We start from the raw sequence: 24,911 nt of genomic DNA, 5'->3' as shown, positions 1-24,911 counted from the left end.
CAACAAACAAGAAAACCAAACCCCTTCAAACACAAAACTGTGAAAGAGAGGGAGAATAGCACTTAACTGGCTGCGAAGCAGCAAAGAAAGAGGAGGAGTTCACAAGATGGACGCCTTATATTGGGATTTATGGACACTAAGAAAGGACTGCCTAATGTTGGTCTGATGGGACTTGTAGTTATAAAAATGTTATTATGATGTTTTCTGATGATTCCTGTGTTTGGAATACAAAACATTTTCACGTTTTGATGCTTTTCTGGCTGCTGTGTGGTGTTATGTGAATAAACAGCGAAGAGAGAAAAGCATAATCCGAAGCCTCCGGTCCTGACATAGAATTGAGAAGTGGTAAAACAAGTTAGTGATGTTACAGCTTGGTAAAAACAATACAATCTAATGACATGCTTTTTAGGTCTTTTATCAATAAAGAAAAAGGAAAATCCATTGTGAAACTTAATTCTTATGACTGTTAATAAGTAAATGACAAAAAAATATTAAATGGAAACCAGGCGCAGGCACGCGCCAAAATTCTAAAAGGCAAATATTCAAAAGTCCCAATAAGTGTGTGCATGTGTTTTTTTGGGGGGGTGGGGGGGGGGGGGGGGGGTTAGGGGGAAGGGGAGGAAATCGGCACAACCCCTGAACACTCAGCCATACTATCCACGTCCATCAACTTATACCTGTTCCGCATTCAGCTGAGAGGGGGGGGGGGGGGGCGGGGGCGGGGGGGAAGGTGCTTAACAATATTAAGGCTACTCCAGGTCTGCCAAGAGCCCATGGGGGCAGTACTGCGGGTAGAGGCGACGCCGGGCCGTTCCTTCTCCCTCTTCTTGAAATACTACGCTTGTTACCTTAATCTGTGGATTTTATAAGCAAATTTGAAAGCACTTTTTTTAGCCCCTCTTAAAAAAAAAGATACATTTAACCCAGGCTCAGCCTGCTTTCCTGTATTCCAATGAAACATAGAAAGGAGTATCCCCAACGGAGAGTTTGAAAAAAATCTCTGGAGGGTGAACTTTCTGGCAAAAAGGAAAAATTCAACCTTTTGTTTAAAACCCCTCACTCACCAACCTAGTGGTGACATGCTTCATCATCGGGGTCCACCCTGGTGACCTAGCGTCACCAGGATGTGCTTCAACACCTGTGCTACAGTGGAGCTGGTTGTGACTGTAAGTGCAAAAAAATGTTAAAAATTGTCCTGGTTTAGCTTAAAACATAATTTTTATTTTAAAGCAACTGAACAATGTTAAAAATATCGGTGGCGAGATACTGGTAGGTGAGTTACGACCAAGGTATCTCTATATGTGTCTGTGCAAATTGGTCAACATGTTTCTACCAAATGGGCGATTGCCCGGTATTCCTCAGGACCAAAAACAGGTGGACGGGAGGTGTGGGCCCCCTAAAAGGCGCACCCTATCCTGATCCCCTGTGTACCTACTGAAAATTAGCCAGTGGTATATGCGCTCAATCAAGTAGATGAGCGGGCAATAAAATGAAAAGAAGTAGAGACCTGTGGAAAAAGTAAAGTAAACAAATTTCAGTTATGCTCATGCTTACTCTCCTGTTACGTCGTGAAGTGTCTCTGTGCTGTGGTATTTCATGCCATAGGGGAATACCCTCCAGGTGATAAGATAACGAGGTGAATAGGTGTCCGTGGAGAGGGGTTTTTTTCGGGACACACATACTTATCAATAGGTGCGTGCATTACTACATGCATTATTGTTTACTGCCTTCGTATATGCTCTAGAAAAACGCATTTCTCATTAGATGCATGCATATCTACAAGCATTACTATTCATTGCATTCGTTTATATCCATGAGTGCGCGCAGATATTATCGTCGTGATCTTCAGTCTTTTGCTGGTGGTTGTAAAATTAGGCGCTGCATCTTGTGCATATCATCATTGAATAACGCACAATAACATAAAGTAACATACAAGACAAACACACACGTAACACATAGGAGTACAAATAAGTTACATGGCCTGAACTAGGGCTTACTTATTTGTAGGCTCTAACGTGCTTCAACGGGCAGGGGGTAGGCTCATCACACCGGCAAAACATATTCTGTAATGGCGGAATATAGAAGGGTAAAAGACGCGGATAACCAACGAGCAACATGTGATGTGCCCGGCAAAATCAAGTGTGGTCTCCGGTTCTCTGGGGAGAAAAGGTTACTACTTACAGTTAGCGGGTGAAGGAATCGGCCATTAACCTACTGCTATCCTCCTCTGCTCGGCTAGTGTTGCCGTGCGGGACTCGCTCCGTTATGAAAAGTCTACCACTTCCGGGATGGGCGTGGTTACGTCGCGGAGGTGGGAGGAGCTACAAGGGAATCTTGTAACGTAGTGACGTGTAGGCAGAGCTCCGATGTAAACAGGGAGCGGGGCTTATACAATGTAAGGGAGAATTACAATCGATACATTGAGTTGCAGAGAATAACTTGCTTGTTAACCCCAGAATGATAAAAATGTCTGCCATGGGGTCTTAATTCTGGCGAGACAAAAAAGTCTAGTGTGACAACTGTGTTAGGGATAGAAGGCTAAACCCTGATGAGGGAAAATACCTCCGGGTCCTGGGTTATTGATACTAGTGAGACAAGAATGTCTAGCGTGGCAGCTATATCAGGGATAGAGGATAAAATCCTGATGAGGGGAAAATACCAATAGGTACATCCTTAGTATTCAATGTCTATGGGGCATTAAAATAAGGATGGTAGGGAGGAACTCAGTGGGTCAAGAAAAAGATTTACTGTCCAAAGGTATTGCGGATTATTTGAGTACACTCGCCCATGGGATATTGTCATTGAGTCCTATCTTATGAGTGGAAAGTCTGTAAATCCACCTTTGTTCCTTTTCAAAGAGACGTGCCTGTACATTAGGACCTGGTTGGATTTGTTCGATGACAGTCCACCTCATGTCATTGGGGGTGTGATGCATGGTAAGAAAATGATCTGTGAGTCTTGTATTGTTTTTCCTGCATCTGATTGTGCTGCGGTGTTCTGATATACGTTGCTTCACTTTTCGTGTAGTCATTCCTATGTAGGGTTTGTCGCAGGAGCATTTGATCAAGTATACAACGTTATGGCTGTTACAATTAGTATGTGACCTCTGTTCCCAAACTTTTCCTTCTTCAAGGTTCAAGGTCTTGGTGTTAGCAGTGAGATGGCAGACACTGCAGTCCCCACATCTTGAATGTCCTGTCACTGGAGGGAGTCCCCATATTTCTGTGATGGTTGGATTGGTAGTGGTCATGGTCTGCTTAGGTCTGGTGTTAACCAGAGTGTCTTTTAAACTGCGTGCTTTTTTGTAAGAGAAAAGTGGTTTGTCCCATTTGTAGTTGCCCGTATGGAGTATTGACCAGTGCTTTTGTATGCTTTTGCTCACCTGGTTTGACACTGCATTATACGTCGTGACACATGTTAGTGGGACGTCTCCATTGTTTTTAGGTGTGTCTTCCAGTAGGGCTTTCCTGTATTCACATCTATTGCTTGATAGTCAAACTTGCCTACGTGTTGCAAACGTTTTAAGTGACAACGTAAATTGATTCCTTTTTCATTTCATGAACAATTCCTTTGACTTTGCTGGTGTGAAATTCATATTATTATACATGGGTGTATACATGAATGGGTATTTAGGGTGAATAACGCGTCCTCGCGGCACTCTGCCCTAATTGGCTACACAACATGAAAGAGTTGCGCAGCCTTGGTATGAGGCTGCCTCTTTGGGCATTGTCACTCCTAGGTGCAGGTCAGCATCAGGCCTTTCTCCTTCTTCCTTGTAAACATTTCAGTTTTTTCTTTTTTATCCACTTAAATGTTTTACTAATTGTTATGTTATGCATCTTGCTTTCCTGTATTGTTTTGCTTTAATCTTATAATGGTCATGCCCCAGCTCCTTGGTAACTGGGGAATGCTAGATTGTGCACATAGGGCAGTTACTGGAGAAGCTGGCAAGCAGGGCAAGGTAGAGGGTGAGGGTGTATCTGCTGTTACCTTTAAATTGTTGTGTCATTTACTATTGAACCTGCTCAAAACTTGGAATTGGTGGAGTCATATGTTACACTAATTTATATATTTTGTGATCATTTAGTTTTGGAGGGACATGTCTGCTGTTTTGTGGTTAAGGGTATTTTGTTGGAGGAGCACAGCATGGGAGGCGGGGCTATTGTCTGGGAGCAGGTGGATCGATTGGACGAAGGTAACAGTAGAGCGAGTGGTAATGTCAATGGGGCATGCGCAGTTGGACAGGTCAGGGTGTATGAAGAGAAGTTATAAGGAGGGCACACTTGGACTGTTATTAGAGGAGTGGGTTTCTTGAGGAATCAACATTTCTTATGGTTATTTTGAGTCACTTAACCATGGGATTGGGGTATGTTTCTTATTCCAGACCTGTGCTATTAAAGCAGCCTTTCACTCTTAGACATAGGCTATTTTTTTGGAGTGCTGTCTTGCCCGATGGGGAGACCAAGACCACCCTCTCTTCCACTGGAACGAATCAGATTCCACAAAATTCTGAGTTTCTCACCGTCCTCCATGTAAAAAGCCATGCATCTATTAAATTCCATTAGGTCATACTATGGTATCGCTGCTGGGAATGGTATCAATAAATACATCATTCTAGGGAGAATATTAGTTTTTAATGCAGCCACACTGACCAGCCAGGAGATAATAAATACATGCCACCCGATGTACGAGTACATGTAGACAAGTTAGTTAACATTAGCTAATTGCACAAGAATGCAGAGACCAGCACAGTTCCAGAACCCAACAACTTCATGAGGCAGTATGAAATTAAATGTAATATGTCAGAGACTAAAACATCGCTATCCTGCAAACTATTATTGACAAATATATAGTTAGTAAAGGCCAGGTAGTCTATAGTTTATTTGTGGATTTTTCTACAGCTTTTGATAAGGTGGATATGCGTTCCCTATGGAGAAAATGGTTGAAGTTAGGTGTTCCGACAAACTTATTAAGAATAATAGTAGTGCTCCATACATCTACATGGTGTGAGGTGCAGATCGGAGGAGATAAGGGTTTAACTCAAGAGATTTCCACGGAAGACTCCCTCAAACAGTAATGCTTACTTGCTCCCCTCCATGTTTCACTATTTCTTAGCGTTTTACTGGATTGTTTTCAGGAGGGAAATAATTTTCCACCTCAATTACCATCGCAAAAAAAAACATTTTAATGTACACTGATGATGTGGTTATAATTGATCTTACCCCAATTGGTCAGCAGCATAATATGGAGGGTCATTTTAATTACACAAATCATTTTTTTTAAGACTAAATATTTCAAAAACAAAAATAGTATCATTTAGGGGCAGGACAAAGGCTACATCTTTTACCTGGAAATTAGGAGGAACTCCAGTAGATATAGTATCTACTTACATTTACTTAGGGAGAGTTTTCTCCCAGTCTATTGGAACTGCTCGCATTTTCAACAGACTGAATAAAAAATAGTATCCTATGCTAATGCTATAAAAAAGTTTACTCATCTACAGGGATGCAACATTTAGCAGCCCTCCTAGAAATCTATTGAACAAAGATAACCCCTATTTGAACATAAGGTTAAGAATATAGTCCTATAAATCGCTGGGGTTTCTTAAATCTCAAGGAGGGAAAACTCTTATGTATGCTTACTACTACAAGTCACACTACTCCTGTTCACACACTCTGACTGGAATTAGGGGTAGTGAGTGCATTTACGAGAGCCATGGCAAACCTTGTCAGGTGGGATTCTAACATACTGCATGCACCTGAAGGTACATTGAGGGCAATTATATGTCAAGAAACTTTTAAAACTGATCCAGGAATAAATATGTTTAGAGAAAATTTAGAGATTGCTTTGGAGCACTTCCAATGCTCCACAAATCTTTTACAAAGTTGGTGTCCAGTACTCCTGAAGTTCTTCCTGAATAAATCTAGTCTGAGATTGAGCTATGAAATGGATACATTTTACTGTCAGCAGCTATTGCATTATAAGCTCTAACTCGCCATGGTGGAGAATAAAGAGATCCCAAAATATTGGAGTTTCACATTGGAACATAAGGTTAGGCGTTGCATCCTGATGCTAAGACTGAGGACATTGCTGCTAAAAGATGTAACAAAAAATTGGGGCAGTAATTTTGATAAAACCGGCCAATGTAATTTGTGTTGTGGAGGAATCCAAGATTTGGTACATGTCCTATTTGTCAGTCCAAATAGCAGCCTGGTTGATGCACGCTCTTGATGGAGCAAGGTCTTGGAGAAAAGAGACTTGCTCGAAAGCAATCTGCTCATTTAACTCACTAAGAAGTTATTAACAAAGTTTTGTGGAAAATAATACGCGATCACATGAACATTTGGGTTAGTGAAGCGTTACTAACGAGGATATCATTGAAGAAGGACTAATACCGCTTTAAACTGGAAATATGTTTTGTGCATGCGTCAACTACCTCTACTTAGGAGGACAAATTACTGCTTGGAGGGAAAATTCTTGCACATGAGCAGAAGCTTTTTAAGTGGTGTCGTAAAGACTTGCAAGCATGGCACCAGCTTATCTGAAATAAAAGCAAGCTATTTTACTAATGCTAAGGAGGGGAAAGGTTTTATAAACAAAATGGGATAGAGTAGAGTTGTGTAGTATACAATGCAAACACTTTATTTGAGAAAATAACATGTCTTTTGATTTTTATCATTATTGCGTAGTTGGGCCTTTCTCGCACAACTGAATTGAGCTGAGTGACGTGAAGTTTGCGCATGCCCACTGAGAGGAGCCATGAAGGCCATGACAAAGCAGTTTAAAGGGAGCCAAAGATCAAGTGCAACATCGTGGGAACAGGATGGTGTAGAGTTCAACCATGAAAAAACGCATTCATAATCAAAGTCAAAATTGTTGCAAAATCGTTACATTTAGCACATGGGAATAAAGTTTATTAATAAAAAGGGGATGGGTTTATGAACAATGGTTTAGCTGAAACTTGTGACATGTAAGGATGGTGTGATGAAGACCCCACTTTGCCAGACCAATCAAATTTCATATTTTCCTGATATTGAAACATTAGTGGGTGTAATATGCACAACGAAAGATATTATTAAGATAGCTTTAGTTAGTCAGAGCTGAGAGCGGAGATCTGAGAATGCTGGAGCAGAAAAGAGCATTAGATGCAGGAGTTGCTGATGAAGAATTGTAGAAGCGCAGAGCAGGGTGGAGGGAGCTGATTGTAGAACCTGAAGCAGAACTTTCTATCCTAGGTTAATTGGGTTAGATCTGAAGATTTGCGGAAGAATCTCGAGGAGGAAGAGAGTGTCAGAGAGGAAGTTGCGGAACCGTCGGTATTCTAGAGAGGTCAACTATCTTGTCCTGATTCCTGTCCTGAAGTCTTTGTCTCCTGAATCTATCTCAGGGGGTTGGTCTTCCACACCATCCTTGGTAACTATAAATTTCTGTTATTTGTTAATGTTCTTTATCTTTTCTCTCTGTCCTCTCTCTTTCAGCATAGATTATTGCATGAGTCGGAGATCAAATGCATTGTGTTTAATTGAATTTTCTCTCCTATGAATGATGGTGACTGCACTGTATTGAGATTGTTCACATTCATCTGAAATGTTTAAATATTTCAAATGTTCTTGAGTCTGTGGTTATTTACTTTAAAAAGTATAGAAAAGTTAGCTTATGTTAATTATCACCATCAACTAGTTCAACTAATGGTCTATCGACCAGAGGAAAGAACTTATTGATCTGTTAGGGGTTAGTTGTAAAAGAATAGAGGTATCGGATAGACTAATCCTAACAGCTTGTTAAAATTATAAAACTTGACCCCCCCCCCCGCGGTTTAACCACTGTGAGTTTATGTGCCTAGGTGAGTATATGGTAGGGGAGTATCTGTTGTTGGTGAATCACTGGATCACTCTCGATTTTTAAAATCTAGTTGCAAAAAATATATTATTTTTAGAACTATGGATCTGATTGAGCTGATAAGAATCCCAACAGATGAATTTGTAATTTATAAAGTTTTTAGCATTATTAAAGCGTATGAATAATAATCTCTTCTGTATAAAATGTATTTTTTTATATTGTGGCACTATGGAACTGGAAATCTGTATATACTATTTTAACACAGTGTGGATCTCGGAAGAGGTCTATACTAATAAAATGTCATTCATTGGAGAAAAAAAATATTAAATCACATTGTTATGCTGTTATACTAGTATGTTCGATTCTGCCCTTCAGAAGGCCAGCTGTCCGTTAGGCACAGGCGTGTCTTGCAGTCTCTGTGGTGTGAAGGGGACTGCAACGACTTCCCAGTGGTCTATGGCATCAGCCATGTGCTCTCTGATGCCTCTTGTCCCTGAATATATTAGGATTTTGTTCCTCTGTGCATCGTCGTGGACAGGTGGGTGCCTCAATCTCATTTATCCTCTGGCAGTAGGAATGGAAAACTCTTGCTTATGCAGAGCTATCAAATGAAGTTGGGTAACCATCATCTCTTCGTGGGGGGGCGTAGGCCCTTGCCTGTTCAGGACTAAAGCTTTGTCCCACAAACTCTGCAACACTTAGGCCACTGATTCACTTTCATCTGTCCCTTCAAGAATGTTGTCAGATTAGAAAAGAAATGCTTTATGATTCTGCATATGAACTTTTAGAAGTAATGCAGCTTCTTCTTAAAGACCCCTAAATTGCACAAAAGGGGCTACATTATAAAAATGCACCCCTCTGCATAAAAAATGAATGCCTTATTCTATTGGCGATAAAGTGGCACACAAAAAGCACCGACTGCCTCACGTAGACGCGTTCCGAAACTGTGACATTCACATATCATCAGATTACATACATGCCCGCTATGGTTCAGATTCGCAAAGTCGAGCCAGAACCGTGGCAAGATCCTCCCTATGAATTTCTCTATTTGCCCACCCCTACCTACCCTCCAAGAGGATAGACGTGCTGTCCGATGGGGAGCTCTCGGAAGAGCTCACGGGGCTGTGCTGTGCAGTGCAGTCATTTTACTCGGTTGGACTTTAAAAGGTTGACAGAAGTGGCAGAATAGCAGCAGCAGTCTGCGCCTCCCGCCCGTACCTGGTCGTCTTTCAAACTCCTCGCTCGTGCCGCCTTCTCTTCCAGCTTGCGGCGCACGCAGCTGGCCCGGGCCGGGAAGGGCAACTGTTTGTTGTTTTGCACGGAAACAACCCTTGCACCAGGAAATACTACTTCGGTTGCTGGGGAGTGCCCTGTATCCGCAGTTGGGGCGGGTACGCCCATCGCGAGTGAGTGACAGACCCGGAACAAACGGCGGCAACTACGACCGAGCTGCTTTCGGTTTCTGTTTTACGTCTTTGGCGAGTAAATGGAAACAGAAACTTCTAGCTCGGACGGACTCTGCCCACTGACGGAAAACACAGCAGGAAAGACGGTTTTCAGTCCGGTGCGGAGAAAAACTCCACGTGAGTACATAATAAGGTGGATTTGGGCGAGTGGGTGGGTGCCATTGAAATGGGTGATTGTCTACAGATTAATTCTAGAAGTTCCTCTGATCAGGGAGCTCGGGAGGGACGTCCATGGTAAGTATCTAGATTTTCGAAGAAGTCTTCAAAACTCAACTTTACAGTTTCGATGATCCTTGTCAAGAAGTACAGCTCTTTTTCACATCACCTTTAAAAAAAGTGAGAGAAAAGTTACCGAAACAATATGCGAAGCCGTCAATTGTACAGCGCTCTGACACCTTCGGATAATGTCCGCGCTTTATAAAAATGCACAAAATAAAAAAAATAGAGTTGAGACATACAAGTCGTGGTGAACTTGGCGAGAACAACACGGAACCGCATCCCTCTACTGCGGGTCCGAATAAGGACGGCGTTTGAAGTCAGTGTTAGCCTAGGGGTAAGGGGTGGGCCACGGGTGGCGAAGTGGAATAGGATCTTTGAAAGTAGCGTGACCATGGGAAGTTGTGGAAAAACACATAAGAGGCGTGGCCTCTGTAACTAAGGGTGTGACTATACTAATATAGGCAGACTATTTATTTATGTATGCGTGTTTATATAGCGTGGACTGTACCCGAAGGTGTCAGAGCGCTTTACAATAGGAACAGTAATGTTACATGAGGAGAACATTACAAGTGTGCATAGTACAAGAGCAAACGTTACGTTACATGAGGAAAAAGTGACAATTGTGCAAGTAACAACAGTAAACAAGATACAAGATGAGGTAGCAAACGATACGTTACAAGAGGAAAGAGTGACAAGTGTGCATGTTACACAAGCATACTGGATACAAATTGAGGTATAATCCTGCAATAAGTGGCAGTCACTCCAAACACAAGAACACACTGGGAAGGCACTTCTATAGGCATGGAGTACAGAATTTCCTATAGTAAAGGAAACTTCCTAGAGGGAATAGATGTGGCATGAATTCGGTAAGTTACATAAGCATACTGGATGCAAGTAAAGATATTATACTACACTAAGTGGCAGTCATTCAAAACACAAGAACACACTGGGAAGGCACTTTTATAGGCATGGAGTACAGAATTTTCTATAGTGAAAGAACTTCCTTGAGGGAATAGATATGGCATGAATTAGGTTTGGAAGTGTCTTTGAAGGAGGAGAAGTTTGAGGTCAGTTTTGAAGGACCCGGGGGAGGTGGTGGTCCGGAGCTGAGGCGGAAGTGAGGTCCAGATTCTCACTGCATTACCTGAAAAGGATAGGGCCATCGATCTTTCCATTTTGATAGTGGGAGGTTCAAGCAATAAATTTTCCGCATTGCGTGATGGTCTAAAGCCTCCAGAGAGTTTGTTTATTCGCCAATTAGCAAGGAGAGGAGCAGTGCAAGGCTTTGTAGATGTTACAGGCAGTCTTGTAGATCGATCTTGCATCGATGTGAAGCCAACGGAGGAAAGATAAAATGGGTGTGATGTGGTCACTTCTTTTGCCCCCCCCCCCTCTGTATGCAACGAGCTGCGGAATGGAGAACAGATTTAAGGGGGGGACAAGTGAGATTTGGGGAGGCCAGTAAGAAGAGAATTGCAGTAGTCCAATCTAGAGAGAACCAGCGATTGGACCAGGGTTTTTAGGTCTTGTTCCGGGAACAAGTGTCGGATCCCCCAAAGAAGGCGCAGTTAGTATCAAGCAGACTTTGCAATGGAATTGATGTGGGAGAGTAGATTGAGTCTTTTGTCAAGTATGACACCAAGGGATTTTGCGCTGTCGACAATGATGGGTTTATTGTTAAGTAGATTCATCTGATCCATCCATGATTGAACCGGAGGAGGAGAGAGTGAGGAGGAGAAGAGGAGGAATTCAGTTTTGGAGGGATTCAGAATGAGTTGACATCCAATTTTGAATGGAGTTGAGAGTAGAGTTTAGGATGGAGAGATCGAGTGGGGAGGACACCTTAAGGTAGATTCGGGTGTCGTCGCATAAAGATGATGGAGGATCCCAGATTTACTTAGGAGATTTCCCAATGGTTCCAAATAGAGGTTGAACAAAGTGGGTGCAAGTATAGAGCCTTGAGGGACACCTTGACCTACCGCTAAAAGAGATGAAAGACTGTTCGCTATTTTGATCATTTGGGATTTATCAGAGAGGAAGGCTGCAGAGAGGTCAAGGAGAATCAGAAGACAAGACTCCCCTGCATCGAGTATCCGCAGCTTGTCAGCAATCACTTGCAGCAGGGCTGTTTCAGTGCTGCAGGTTTGCATGAAGCCAGACTGGAAATTGTCAAGAAGATCATTGTCCTTGATATGACGGGAGAGTTGTTTCGCTACACATCTTTCTGTGATTTTCGCCAGAAAAGATAGGTTAGTGATGGGGCGAAAGTTGTTGAGGTCGTTTGCATCAGAGGTGGGTTTTTTAAGAAGAGGGGTAACCTGCCCAGTTTTGAAGGACACAGGAAGGGAGCCTTGACCGAGGGAGAGGTTAACCAGAGCGAACCAATAGTAAAGAGAATGGGTGTAGAAGTCAATGGCAATGTCACTAGGGATGGGGTCAAGAGAATGGTTGGAGGGCTTTGTTTCAAGGATGCATTTGAGGAGGGCATCTTCAGAGATGGTGTCAAAGTTCTGCCAAATGGCTAAGGATTTGCGATCCTCTGGAGGGGTAGGATGAATGATCTGCTCCACAAGGGATTTCACTTTTCTGTCAAAGAATATAGCAAATTCCGCTGCTTTCTTTGTACAGTCCTCCAACTTGTGGGTTGGGTGAGAGCAGTTTGGATTGTTGATGAGGTCAGGGCCACTGGAATTATGCGGCACTATAGGGTCACATTTGTGGCCGGGTTGAGTAAATTATGCAGCAAGAAAAGGTAAATTATGCAGCACATTTTGCAATGATATTACTTCTCTTTTTTGTCCTTTTTAGGTCGAGGACCGAAGGCTGCGCTTGCGCAGTCTCCGGGAGGAGATTTAATGATTTGGAGTATGGGGGCTTGAACCCGCCTCTCTACTCCATTCTCCTCCATTTGCTGGCTTCCTAAACGGAGGCCAGCCATTGGAGGAGAGGGGAGTCACTCCAATAAAGCCCCGTCTCTTTCGGATTCGGGGGCGTGTTTTTTTGAGTTCTTTCGACGGTGACGTCTTCCGTCACTCAGAACGCCAAAACACGCCCCCGATTCCGAACATTTCGTAAGCTTGCGGCCGCCATATTTTTTCTGGTTTTCAGCCTCTCACGGACGCCTCCCGCACTCCCCTGGAGCCCCCCCCCCCCCAGGCACGAGGGATTCCCTCCCCCTCGCCAGTACAAGCACCGCACGAGGCAGCGCATGTGAAGCCGGCCTTCACACCTCTTGCCTGGGAAAGGTGCGCCGGGCTGGCAGCTGGAGTGTGGCTCAGTCCCCCGACCAGCAGACGTACCTTTCCCGAACTGAGGTCTCAACGTGGGCTCTAAATTACTTCATAAACCCTTTATCTTGAACGCCTCGGCAGCCCACGGGCCCCGGGGCATTCGCGTGAAGCATGTCCCGCCCGCCGCGCTCGGTTGATGTCATGTCCGTTGGCCCCTCTCAGCAGCCCCAGAGGATGAGGCAGCGCAGCAGCACCGGCTCCCCGCCTCCCAACAGCAGCCGCCTACTTCTGCAGCCCATCCGGGCCACGGTCCACTTCCAGTTCCGAAGAGGGGGTGGGCACCCTCACCTGCTGAGCCCGACCTCGGTGGGCAGCAACGCGGAGCCGGGCGGCGTGGTCAGTCCCGGCAACAGCCCCCCGATCCTCGGTGCAGAAAGCGGCAGCCCCACCGGTTCGGAGCTCGTAGGCGGCAGTAGGGCCCCTGGTCGGACGCGGAGGTCTCCACTGGACAGGGGCAGGTGGAGCGGGTCCCCGGATGCCCGCAGTACCAGCTCTCCTGTGCCCAGAGGTAAGAAGCGCAGACAGCACATTCGACAGGCACCACTCTATTCAGAAACTAGCAGGACTGCTGAAGATGTCACGTATGAAAAGGGACCGCTTATCAGCCATACCTAGATTGTGTTCATGACCGGGAGTAGCACAATGACCTACAAGCCCTATAGAACCGAATTTCCAGATACACACGTTTACAAAACGTGTCTACCTCACAGGCACAACGTACATTATCTGTAACATGTGTTCACCTAACCAGCACACTGTACAGTGTATGCAGCATTTGTTCAGACAGAACACTGTACGGTATCTGGAGGAAACAAAGTGAGCTGCCAGCCGATGCTGGGTCTTTACACCCACCGCAGCGCATTCCAGCTGCAAGATTTACTTACCCTTGGTCAACAGTTGTCTGCATACCTGGCAACTTCTTGACTTTAAAATGGGGCGAATTTAGTCGTTTAGGAGGGCGATCTTTTTAAGGTAACTTAGGAATGGACACTTTTTTTGGAGGGTGATGCAGTTTTGAAAACGGGTGATCATATTACGATCTATCATTTTGTTTGTCAGGCGGGAGAATAAAAGTACAAAAAGCGTGTCACCTGCCAAAATTCAGGAGAGTTGAAAGGTATTTGCCCGTCGCTGACCAAAGAGCACTTGACTACTTGTCACATTAGCTCACTGCTGCACACCCAGCAGCATGCACCCTATGAGTCCAGTTGAGAAACATCGTGAGCGTTAGGCTGCCAGATGACCCAAAGTCGCCCCAGACGTTAGGTCCTTAGGTTTCTTTTTTGCAAACCATGTTGTTGTTGTTTAGAGCAATCGTTTTCAGTAACAAGAATCTAGTGTTCAGCTACCTAAATATCGAGAGTTAAATAAAGGTACAGGGCTGCCTCATTGCGTCTTTAGTGACATGGAGCCGTCTATTCATTTTATTTGTAGGATTCAACACCGTCCATTATGAACCAGTGGGCACGCAGTGATTTGGTAGTACCTAGGTTACATACCGCTTCAGCAAGCATCTGTAGCCGTACCATCTGTTATTTGAAGCTCTAAAATGAATCATTGGGGGATGGGCTCTACTCAGTGTCAAAGAGCTGCATGAATTGCTAACTTTAGCTTTGGGGTAGCTGAACCAGATATATTTTTAGATTACCGTTTGCAATTATTTCACAACCCTTATTTTTTGTTGTTGCATATAGAAGACTAAGAGATATAATGCAAGCCTGGCAGCACCGCAAAATCCTCTTCTCCAGAGAGCCCAATATAATTTGCCTTTTTTTCAGCATAGATACATTCTGGACCAAACAATCAGTCATAATCTACAACCAGGGGGTAATGTCCCAGGCCGCCCGACAACTGTTACCGCCAAACAAACATTAGTGCACTAGCTGTCTCCAAGCCAGAAACACTTGATGAAGAGGGACGTCTCTGCTCTGTATTCTCCCCAGGAAATGTACCATGATACTCCACTCCCCGAGGTACTCTACAACCAGGCATACACAGCATTGCCCTTTTCATACGGGTTATACGCACAAGCTCCTTTGTTTCCAAAACCATGCCCCCCTATGAGGTCCACGCACCTTACATCTGTAATACTGCAATATCGCCTGTTGCCTTTGCCTTCAGTTCAGAATCTTGCTTTACAGTGGACTATCACTACTGTGGGCGTCTGCACACAACATGTGAGCCACCATCTCCTATGTTACGTGATTACCAAATAACTCCAGCAGCGCACTCTACTTTAAGACCTTGAGCACACCTAACCGGAGTTTGTGTCCATGTCAAAGTACATGCGTCAACCTTCCAATTTTAAAGATATCTGATCGGGCATCCACAGTAGCACTACCTGTCTCCAGCCAATGCACACATATAAATCGGCCTGCACTTGATGTAACCAACTATTATGCATCCCATTCAGCACCATCTTCCTTCATCTCACACTCATATAAAAAGGGTGCTGCAGAGTGCAAGAATAGTCGTAGTCACCATTAGCCACACTTTTTTGTTAATTTGTGTCATGCAATTATGTGAAAAGGTTGGGTGATTTTTTTATTGAATCGTGTTCCATATATTAGAGTTTTACATAAAGATGAAGCTTCCACCAATGCCTGATAAATACCAGTTAGCTCTAAAACCTACGTCTCTATCCCTATTTTTGAGGGTGGAGGCACTTGTCAGCATTACTTACTCACCTGGTAATTTCCAAACCCCAGGTTGACAGAATTTACTTTGTGTGGGACTTACGTTTGCTAGTATGTGTAGCTCTATTGTGTTCTGGTGTTTGTGGCTATACATGCATGATTCATGGTGGGTGGGTGGTTCTTGTGTTGTTGTGTGTATCTATTGTTTGTGTTGATATTTGTGGTTTTGGGATGTGTGTGTTTGCGTTAGTGTGTCTGGCTCTTGAGTTTACTTTTGTGAATGACTCTTCTTTTGGTGTTTTTTTCTGTTAAGTGTGTATATGTGATAGTTTTTTAGGGCTCGCCTGCTGTGCGCATGCGCACAGCTGGCGAAGCTCTATAGGGGCTTAAACAGCGTTTAACCAAGCACGATTCCACTGGCGATTCCACGCAGTGCATGTGCTTTTTAGGTCATTGCGCAAGCGCAAGCCCTAAAAAGCGCGTGCACAATGCCACCAGCCGCCTGCCTGCCTGCCTCGCATTACCACATCAAAGGCAGCCCAGCCCCCCTCCCACAAGCTTCTCAGCGTGTGCTCTGCCTCAGGCCGGCATTTCTCCTCCCCATATTATGCTGCTGTTGTCGTGTGCGTTGTGCTCGGGCAAGCAGATAGCCGCAATAACAATAAATCCAGACTTGTGTCAGCACATCTCCCGTGTCATGCGCCGGCCTTTCAGCTGACCTGCCCTGCGCCCATTCAGGGCCTTTGGTTTCCATGCAGTGGGGTGAGCGGGGCGATGTGTTGGGCTTACAAACATATTGAGCTCGTTTGCAAGCTGCAGCCAGTCAGCTGCAGAAAGGCTTTCTTTCTATTTTATTTCATGTGTAGCTTTGCATTTTATTTATTTTAACAGTGGTCTCGCTCAAACCTCCCCGCCCCCTTCTCTCCACATTACCCCCTTTCTCCTTGGAACCTTGCCCATTTATTTTATTGCAACTCTTCAGCTGTGTGTCAAACACTGGGAAGAAAGACCTTCTTGGATGGGGGCCAGAGCTTCTTACACCGCTGGATGCAAGGCTCGACCGAGCGCCGAGTTTACAGTAGTGGTTCGATTTAGCGTTGATGCTCACTCGATTCCTACCCTAGCAAGCTGACTTGAGTAATGTCGTTCTAATCAGTAAATGGAACAGCACAGTCTTTGTGAAGGTAAATATATATATGTTGCAAGCTAATCCAATACACGCTTGGATTATTTTAAGACAGCACAGTGGTAATTAGTTTTGTGGACACTTTTATTTAACCTTCGCTACCGCGCCAAACTATTCGGTTAATATACTGTATTATTACAATGGTTGTACCCGTAGGAGAATTGTTTTTTTCTTCTTTTAGTCAGATTCTGAAAACCTCTTCTGGTCATGTATCCAAAAGTGCTACCCGGCCAGTCCCTCACGTGTTCTACACTCTCAAATATCCTAAAAGAGCATGGAGTGCCTCAAAGTAATAATAAGCAAGGTTGGGTTCAACTCGATGCCTTTCGATAGCGACAGGCTGTGTCCCCATGTTATAACTTAGCAGAGAAGATTGAAAATGTTGCCTTAGGACTTCTTTTCTCCAATGTATTATGGTTGCGTAATGTGTGCATCGACAAGACCGTGGCCATGGGTTGTGCTTTATAGAATTAAAATCCAGATACATGCAATGTCAAATGCACTAGTTCAAAACGCTTATCTGCCCGATGTGAATAAAAGGCGGACAATGTACAGGTATGCAATCACTGTGATAGCAAAAGCTCAACCCAAGGCTTTAAAGTTCAATCTGTAACTGAAGGAGGAAATTAATCTTGAAAAGACACCCAAAACTCCCACCGACAAGCTTTGTTGCAGTCACCTACAGCTGCATTCAAGTAACCCATATTTGATGGTGGTTGAACAATATTTTGAAAGGGCAGTCTTTACTTGATAGTCAGGTTGAAGTGGTTCTGCCATTGCACTATTAAAATTCGAATCTTTAGCTAGGATCCATCAAGGCTAAAAACTGCAATTTCCTAGCAAAACACACATCCCCACAGCTTCAGACTGTGGTTCAATTCTGGAGACATGTAACTGCTGAGGATTCACAAGAAGAGATAACATTTGTATAGGTGCAATATGGAGAACATAATTATTTCTGTGTACTGCAAACGGCAAGGGGTTCAACATTTGATTGCCTAGTGGTGTGGTTAAAAGGACTAGGCAAAGGTTAACTTGCAATACATAGTGACTCAGTTTGCAAAATTGTTTCACCACTGGGTATTTGCACCTAATGTACACTTTTCCTAGGCTGTGTTACAGGACAATCCTAAAGCACCAGTAGCATCACATAACCCTATCATAAACACAAGAGCACTGCTAAGTTATAAAATGGAGTTACAGACCGTCTCTATCGAAAGGCTTTGAGGTTTCTTGAACACATTGGTAGCCAGATAGATGGTTTTATTGACTTTGATTGATTGCTTTATTGATTTATTTTGGGGATGACTGGTGTCATGCTCTCCTGATCTTTCTACTTATCTGCGGGTAGTAGCTGTTACAAATCCAGTCTTCTTGACCCATCCCACCCCAGTTTCATCGTTTAGAGGTTTGTGAAAGGAATCACTAATCTGTTGGGCTGTATATTCACTGCACGGCCTGCTGCTCCCCTTGCGTCTCGTCACCCTTCCTCCCTTGTAATTATTTACTTCACTTTTGGCCGTGACTCGCATCCCGGCGCAGCGAAGGCATAGGTATGACACCTTTGTCCGTTGTCACCTTTCTTATGGTTACCGTTCACTTGTATTCGTATTCATGTTTTATTCATGCATCCCCCCCCCCACTGGCGATCAAATCTCAAAGTTGTTGCCTCGCCTTAGAATAAGAGGCTGATTGAAGCTTTTTGCATGCCAAGTAACCGGACGTCTTTGCTGCTTTTAAACTTGAGCAGAAACAAAAAGCATAACTGGGCGCCTTGAAACATAAAACCTGAGCTTCAGAGCACTGGAGTGCTGCACTCATCGCACGCCCTTAATTGAATTCCTGTCACGTATAAAATAGCTGAGGTTTGTTTGGACTACACTTCAGACTGACTTTAGTTTGCCACTTCCTTTATAGCATGATTATAGGGTGACACACAGCCAGCTGGTTATTTGAGAAAATAAGACATTTAGAGAAGAAATGCTGTACAATATTAACATTATACTGTACATAAGATGAGCTAGATTCAGTTATGAATATAAATGATTGTATTTGTAAATAAATATATATATATGTAGGTATATGTATAATATCTATATATAGTGCATGTTATTTTTCAGTGCTGTATAACTTCTACCACTCTACCGCCCTCACTCTACCACTCTACTGCCCTCATGCCCTCACTCTACCGCTCTACCGCCCTCACACCCTAACTCTACCGCCCTCAATATACCACTCTACTGCCCTCACTCTACCGCCCTCACACTACCACTCTAACACCCTCACTCTACCACCCTCACTCTACCGCCCTCACTCTACCACTCTACCGCCCTCACTCTACCACTCTACCGCCCTCACCCTACCACTCTACCGCCCTCACTCTACCGCCCCTACTCTACCACTCTACCGGCCTCACACCCTCACTCTACCACCCTCAATATACCACTCTACTGCCCTCACGCCCTCACACTACCACTCTACCGCCCTCACTCTACCACTCTAATGCCCTCACTCTACTGCCCTCATGCCCTCACTCTACCACCCTCACTCTACCACTCTTCCGCCCTCACACCCTCACTCTACCACCCTCAATATACCACTCTGCTGCCCTCAGACCCTCACTCTACCGCCCTCACACTACCACTCTACCACCCTCACTCTACAGCCCTCACTCTACCACCCTCACTCTACCACTCTACCGCCCTCACTCTACCGCCCTCACCCTACCACTCTACCGCCCTCACCCTACCACTCTACCGCCCTCACTCTACCACTCTACCGCCCTCACTCTACCGCCCTCACTCTACCACTCTACCGCCCTCACTCTACCACTCTACAGCCTCACTCTACCACTCTACCGCCCTCACTCTACCGCCCCTACTCTACCACTCTACCGCCCTCACTCTACCGCCCTCACTCTACCGCTCTACCGCCCTCACCCTACCACTCTACCGCCCTCACCCTACCACTCTACCGCCCTCACTCTACCACTCTACCACTCTACCGCCCTCACTCTACCACTCTACCGCCCTCACTCTACCACTCTACCACCCTCACTCTACCGCCCTCACTCTACCACTCTACCGCCCTCACTCTACCACTCTACCGCCCTCAATCTACCACTCTACCGCCCTCACTCTACAGCCTCACTCTACCACTCTACCGCCCTCACTCTACCACTCTACCGCCCTCACGCCCTCACTCTACCGCCCTCACTCTACCACCCTCACTCTACCGTCCTCACTCTACCACTCTACAGCCTCACTCTACCGCCCTCACTCTACCACTCTACCGCCCTCACACCCTCACTCTACCGCCCTCAATATACCACTCTACTGACCTCAGGCCCTCACTCTACCGCCCTCACACCCTCACTCTACCACCCTCAATATACCACTCTACTGCCATCACGCCCTCACTCTACCACCCTCACACTACCACTCTACCGCCCTCACTCTACCGCCATCACTCTACCGCCCTCATGCCCTCACTCTACCGTCCTCACTCTACCACTCTACCGCCCTCACACCCTCACTCTACCGCCCTCAATATACCACTCTACTGACCTCAGGCCCTCACTCTACCCCCTCTAAATGTAAATGTGCTGGACTTGTAAAGCGCACAGCTGCCCGTAAGCGTCCCGGTGCTTGCTTAGGGAACCCGTCCTGGTATTCCCCTGTGAGAAACCACGACAGGGTGTCCACAAGGTGAAAGCCAGGCATCCCGCCGCGAGGGGCCGTAGTGGAGATTAAGCAAGCTATTGCCCAGAGTCGCAGAGTGTGACCCCGTGAGTTGAGTAGGCACCAGAGCGAGAATTGTCGAGTCCGTGGAATTTTGAGCCCGAGACCCGCCGAGGCGGGGAATTGAACCTGGTCCACGGTCGATCTCAGCTTCCGGGTCTGCCGCCTCTAACCACTGAGCCACGCTTTTCCACTCCACTACTGCCCTCACTCTACCACCCACACGCCCTCACTCTACTGCCTTCACTCTACCGCCCTCACACACTCACTCTACTGCCCTCACTCTACCGCCCTCACGCCCTCACTCTACCGCCCTCACTCACTCTATCGCCCTCACTCACTCTATCGCCCTCACTCACTCTATCGCCCTCACTCACTCTATCTATTGCCCTCCCTCTATCTATCGCCCTCCCTCTATCTATCTATCGTCCTCCCTCTATCTATCTATTGCCCTCCCTCTATCGCCCTCCCTCCCTCTATCCCCCTCCCTCCCTCTATCCCCTCCCTCTATCACCCTCCCTCCCTCTATTCCACCCACCTCATTCTCTAACTCCCTGTTCTCTTCTCTTCTCCCGTGCTGAGCTGCTGCTCTCTTCCACCCTGCCTCCTTTTCTAACTCCGTTATCTTCTCTTCTCCTGTGCTGATCTGCTGCTCTTCCACCCCGCCTCCTTCTTTAACTCCCTGTTTTCTTCTCCTGTGCAAATCTGCTGTTCTCTTCCACCTCCTCTTTCTCTAACTCCCTGTTCTCTTCTCCTGTGCTGATCTGCTGCTCTCTTCCACCCGCCTCCTTCTTTAACTCCATGATCTGTTCTGCTGTGCTGTTATGCTGCTCTCTTCCACCTCTCCACCACAGCACCACTCCGCACCACCCCAGTATCACTCAGCACCACCCCAGTATCACTCAGCACCACCCCAGTATCACTCAGCACCACCCCAGTATCACTCAGCACCACCACAGCATCACTCAGCACCACCATAGCACCACTCAGCACCACCACAGCACCACTCAGCACCACCACAGCATCACTCAGCGCAACCACAGCATCACTCAACGCAACCACAGCATCACTCAACGCAACCACAGCATCACTCAGCGCAACCACACCATCACTCAGCGCAACCACAGCATCACTCAGCGCAACCACAGCATCACTCATCAGCACCACTCAGCACCACCACAGCACCATCACAGCATCACTCAGTGCAACCACAGCATCACTCAGCGCAACCACAGCATCACTCAGCACAACCACAGCATCACTGGTTCAAATATGTTCTTTCAATGTTTCAAGCTGTTTTCAAGTTTTCACGCTTTATTACAAATCACAAAAAGATGTTAATATTTCACTTCTGTTGGATTTTCTTCACAATAAAAAACACTGAACATAATCTTCACAAAAGTTACTTACAAAAGTTTAAGCTATTGCCATTACAAATTAAATAAATTATTTAAGTATTAATTATTTAAAAAAATTAAAAGCCATTGTTATTTGTAATATCAATACATCTAAGTCACGTAAATACAAAACATGTTGCATTACAAATGCTATAGGTGTCACATTTGCAAAAGTTATAACTATTGGCATTGTAAATGATAAAGCTATTAATTTAGCTATTTAAAAAAAACACATAAATAAAAAAAATGTCATTTATAAGACCAATAGCTCAAACTTTCCTAATGCGAGCCCTATTGCATTTCCAATGCTTGTTTTGTAGGTGGCTCTGTGTGGGTGGCTCTCTGTGAGGGTGGCTCTCTGAGGGTGGCTCTGTGTGTGGGTGGCTCTATGTGAATGACTGTATGGGTGGCTCTGTATGTGTGTGTGTGTGGCTCTGTGTGGGTGTAAATGCAATAGTTCATGCATATGCGAGGGATTAAGTTATTGGCATTGTAAATGACAATGCCATTTATTTAACGATTAAGCTATTGGCAATGTAAATGACAATGCTATTTATTTATGATTTTAAAAGAAAAAAATGTCATGAGCAATGCCAATAGCTCTACCTTTAATAATGCATTGTAAATGCTTGTTAAACTTGGTAACACTTTCTGGGAATTGGTTGCCCCCCTTTAGTACCAATTTAACACCCAAATTTAGAACAACTCAACAGAAAGTTGACCATTCCAGCTTTACAAATGGCCTTCAACCACGGTGCAACACGTCGCAGAACGTTTAGCAACTTTTGAACCGTTTGAGCTAGAAACACATTTTTGTTTGTTTAACACAAGAAGAATTCCTCTGTTTTTCTTCTCTTTATTCCATTTTCATGTTACGTAGAAAAAAAAACCCAGTACAGGCAACGCGTTTCGTCCTAGTGCAGGACTTCTTCAGGGCACTAGATGAAAGAATCAAATGTCTCCATGGGCTGGGGAGGACATAGAAAAAAGTACTGCTCAAATGCTGTGTTCCCGTCCGGCAAACTATTTGTGCAAGAGTTTTTAAGGCTGTCTATATACAGGCCACGGCTAGGCAAGTAATCGAAAAACCCGACCACAGATACGGATTCCAGTACTGCCACCATCTATTTGCAGAAGAAGTGCAGGTTCAAATCTTCAGAAAGTCACATGGAGATCTATGTATCGGTAGAAACACCAAATTAATAAGACAAATGATTATTTGAGAAAGCGACACGGTTGTACCTATAATAAATTCAGGTGTTCCTATTTGATTTATTGTTCTTATGTAGTTCACCTGTGCTTTTGGTTGAAATTGCTAAGTTCCTAAGGGAATAAGCACTGTGACGGTGGGTGCTATTCGGCGTGCACACGGACCCTTGCAAGTATAAAAGGGATAATAATTTTGAGAGCGATGATAGGTTAGGTACTGACTGTGAGAAGGTTCCACTGTTAGCTCAAACATTTTTCTACATTTTTGTTTGTTGTTAATATTTGCAGATTATGCGGCAGATGATGGATAATGTGGCAAATGTATAATTAGGCGAAACTCTCTGTGGCTGCACAATTGCATAATTCCAGTGGCCCTGACTATAGTCCTAGGCAGAGGTGTAGGAGACACTACATTTCTGAGGGAGACAAGGACAGCCTTAGGGACTTTTCATTGACTATATAAAGTGTCCGTTTTCTGAGAGCCGCAGGCTTTGATAAATGTTTAAAGTTGTATAGACCTGAAGTGAAATAGCAAGAATGGGGCATGTCGTCACAGCCTGTAATTATGCTTTATTGTTACTTTCACTCTGGAAAGTAATGAGAAAAAGTGAACTTTACATCTTCATGCACCAAGCAAACCAGGGTGGGTGAGAAATAAGGAAGAATAAACTAAATCTTCTTAGCGACCTTCATTAACCTCAAAAGGCAACAGGACTAATCACAAAGCATTCTTTTTGCTGCAGGCAGTTCTAATAAAATCCTGAACTTTTGTTTGAAACCAAAAATGTTCTTGCGCCTTTCATTGTGGAGGACAAATTATTTAGCTGTTGTCTGCATGTCAAATGATTTCATCAAGTCTTTATATGAGTTGCATATAGCATGATTCAGTCTTTTCTGCAGGGGCATCTTAAGGATTTTGGGGGCCCCTGTTAAGAACGCTTAGAATTTATGATGCAGTTTCAGCACATTCATGCCCTTTTTAGGTCTCGCCTAAGCAGCGCTGCATAGGAGGACCTTCAGCCGTCGCTCTGCTGTTTTTGGAATCCCACACTTGTGCTTGTGGTGACATCCAGCTTGCGGGAGCGAAGAGGGGTGCGCCACAAGCGTGAGTGCAGTGCTTCCAAAAACAGCAGACTGCGCGCGCACGCATGCTTGTTGTTCAGTCTCCCTGGCCTTCCCCTCACACCCACTACCCTGTTATCTCTTGTACTTTACATTCTCCTCTCGCTGTCCCACCTCCGTAGCTCACGCTTTCCATCCCCTCTTCCTCTCACTTCTGACAGGCATGTGCGCCGGTACCGGAAGCCGCCTCTTCCTTGTACTCCCAGGTTTCTCTTCCTTCCTAACCTGTTTCGATCGCACTCTCTCCTCTTTCCTTGTTCGTAATACGCCTGTTCATCACTCACATTTTACAGCACTATAGTCCCTTCCTCTCCGTGTGTCTCCTTTCTGTCAGTTCTACTCCTCTGCATTTCATCTTCCCTCGCCCTCTTTCCTCCTCCTTTCGCTATTTTTCTCCTTTTGCTTACATTCTGACCCTCCTTTCTCCATTCTGTTTCTTTCCTTGTCCGCAACCTCTTCACACCCCATCAACTCTTACTCCTTTCACTGTCTTCTTTCACCCCTTCTTCTTGGCTCTCTGCTTCCCACTTGCATATGTCGCTCCATCATTTTTATCCCTCTTTATTCTCTCTCACCTTCGATGCCCTCATGTGCACCTCACCTTTCTCCTTCCTCCTTACCTATTCATCGGCTCCTCCTTGGATTCTCTATTTCTGCCCGTCTTTTTGCCTCCACCTAACCATCTTCCTAATTTTAAACGATTTAACACTTTTTATGAAACTATCGTAAATTTCTTCCCTCACCCCTTCTTTTCTAGCCCTTCCCTGTTCCCCTCCCCATTCACATCTATGTGTCCAACCGTCTCTC

At 44.9% G+C, this 24,911-nt stretch overlaps 2 protein-coding genes across 5 annotated transcripts in view; one reads left to right on the top strand and one right to left on the bottom strand.

Annotated features, from left to right (window-relative positions):
• Nucleotides 1-9,186, bottom strand: part of DTX3L (deltex E3 ubiquitin ligase 3L) — a 212,631-nt gene extending 203,445 nt beyond the window's left edge. The window contains exon 1 of one of the 4 annotated variants that reach the window (XM_086957421.1): nt 9,058-9,186. The gene's annotated coding sequence lies outside the window, so the exon portion shown is untranslated. Of the gene's footprint in view, nt 1-8,905 lie in introns of all 4 variants that reach the window. The other 3 variants (XM_086957422.1, XM_086957424.1, XM_086957425.1) reach the window with 3 other exon arrangements.
• Nucleotides 9,187-9,217: 31 nt separating this feature from the next.
• Nucleotides 9,218-24,911, top strand: part of PARP9 (poly(ADP-ribose) polymerase family member 9) — a 614,444-nt gene continuing 598,750 nt past the window's right edge. Inside the window, exon 1 of the mRNA XM_086957420.1 lies at nt 9,218-9,422. The gene's annotated coding sequence lies outside the window, so the exon portion shown is untranslated. The remainder of the gene's footprint in view (nt 9,423-24,911) is intronic.

Source organism: Lissotriton vulgaris, chromosome 2_1, assembly GCF_964263255.1.
Source record: "Lissotriton vulgaris chromosome 2_1, aLisVul1.2, whole genome shotgun sequence".
NCBI classification, from domain to species: domain Eukaryota; kingdom Metazoa; phylum Chordata; class Amphibia; order Caudata; family Salamandridae; genus Lissotriton; species Lissotriton vulgaris.
Note: the sequence above shows the minus strand (reverse complement) of the source record. Positions and strands in the feature narration are given on the sequence as shown.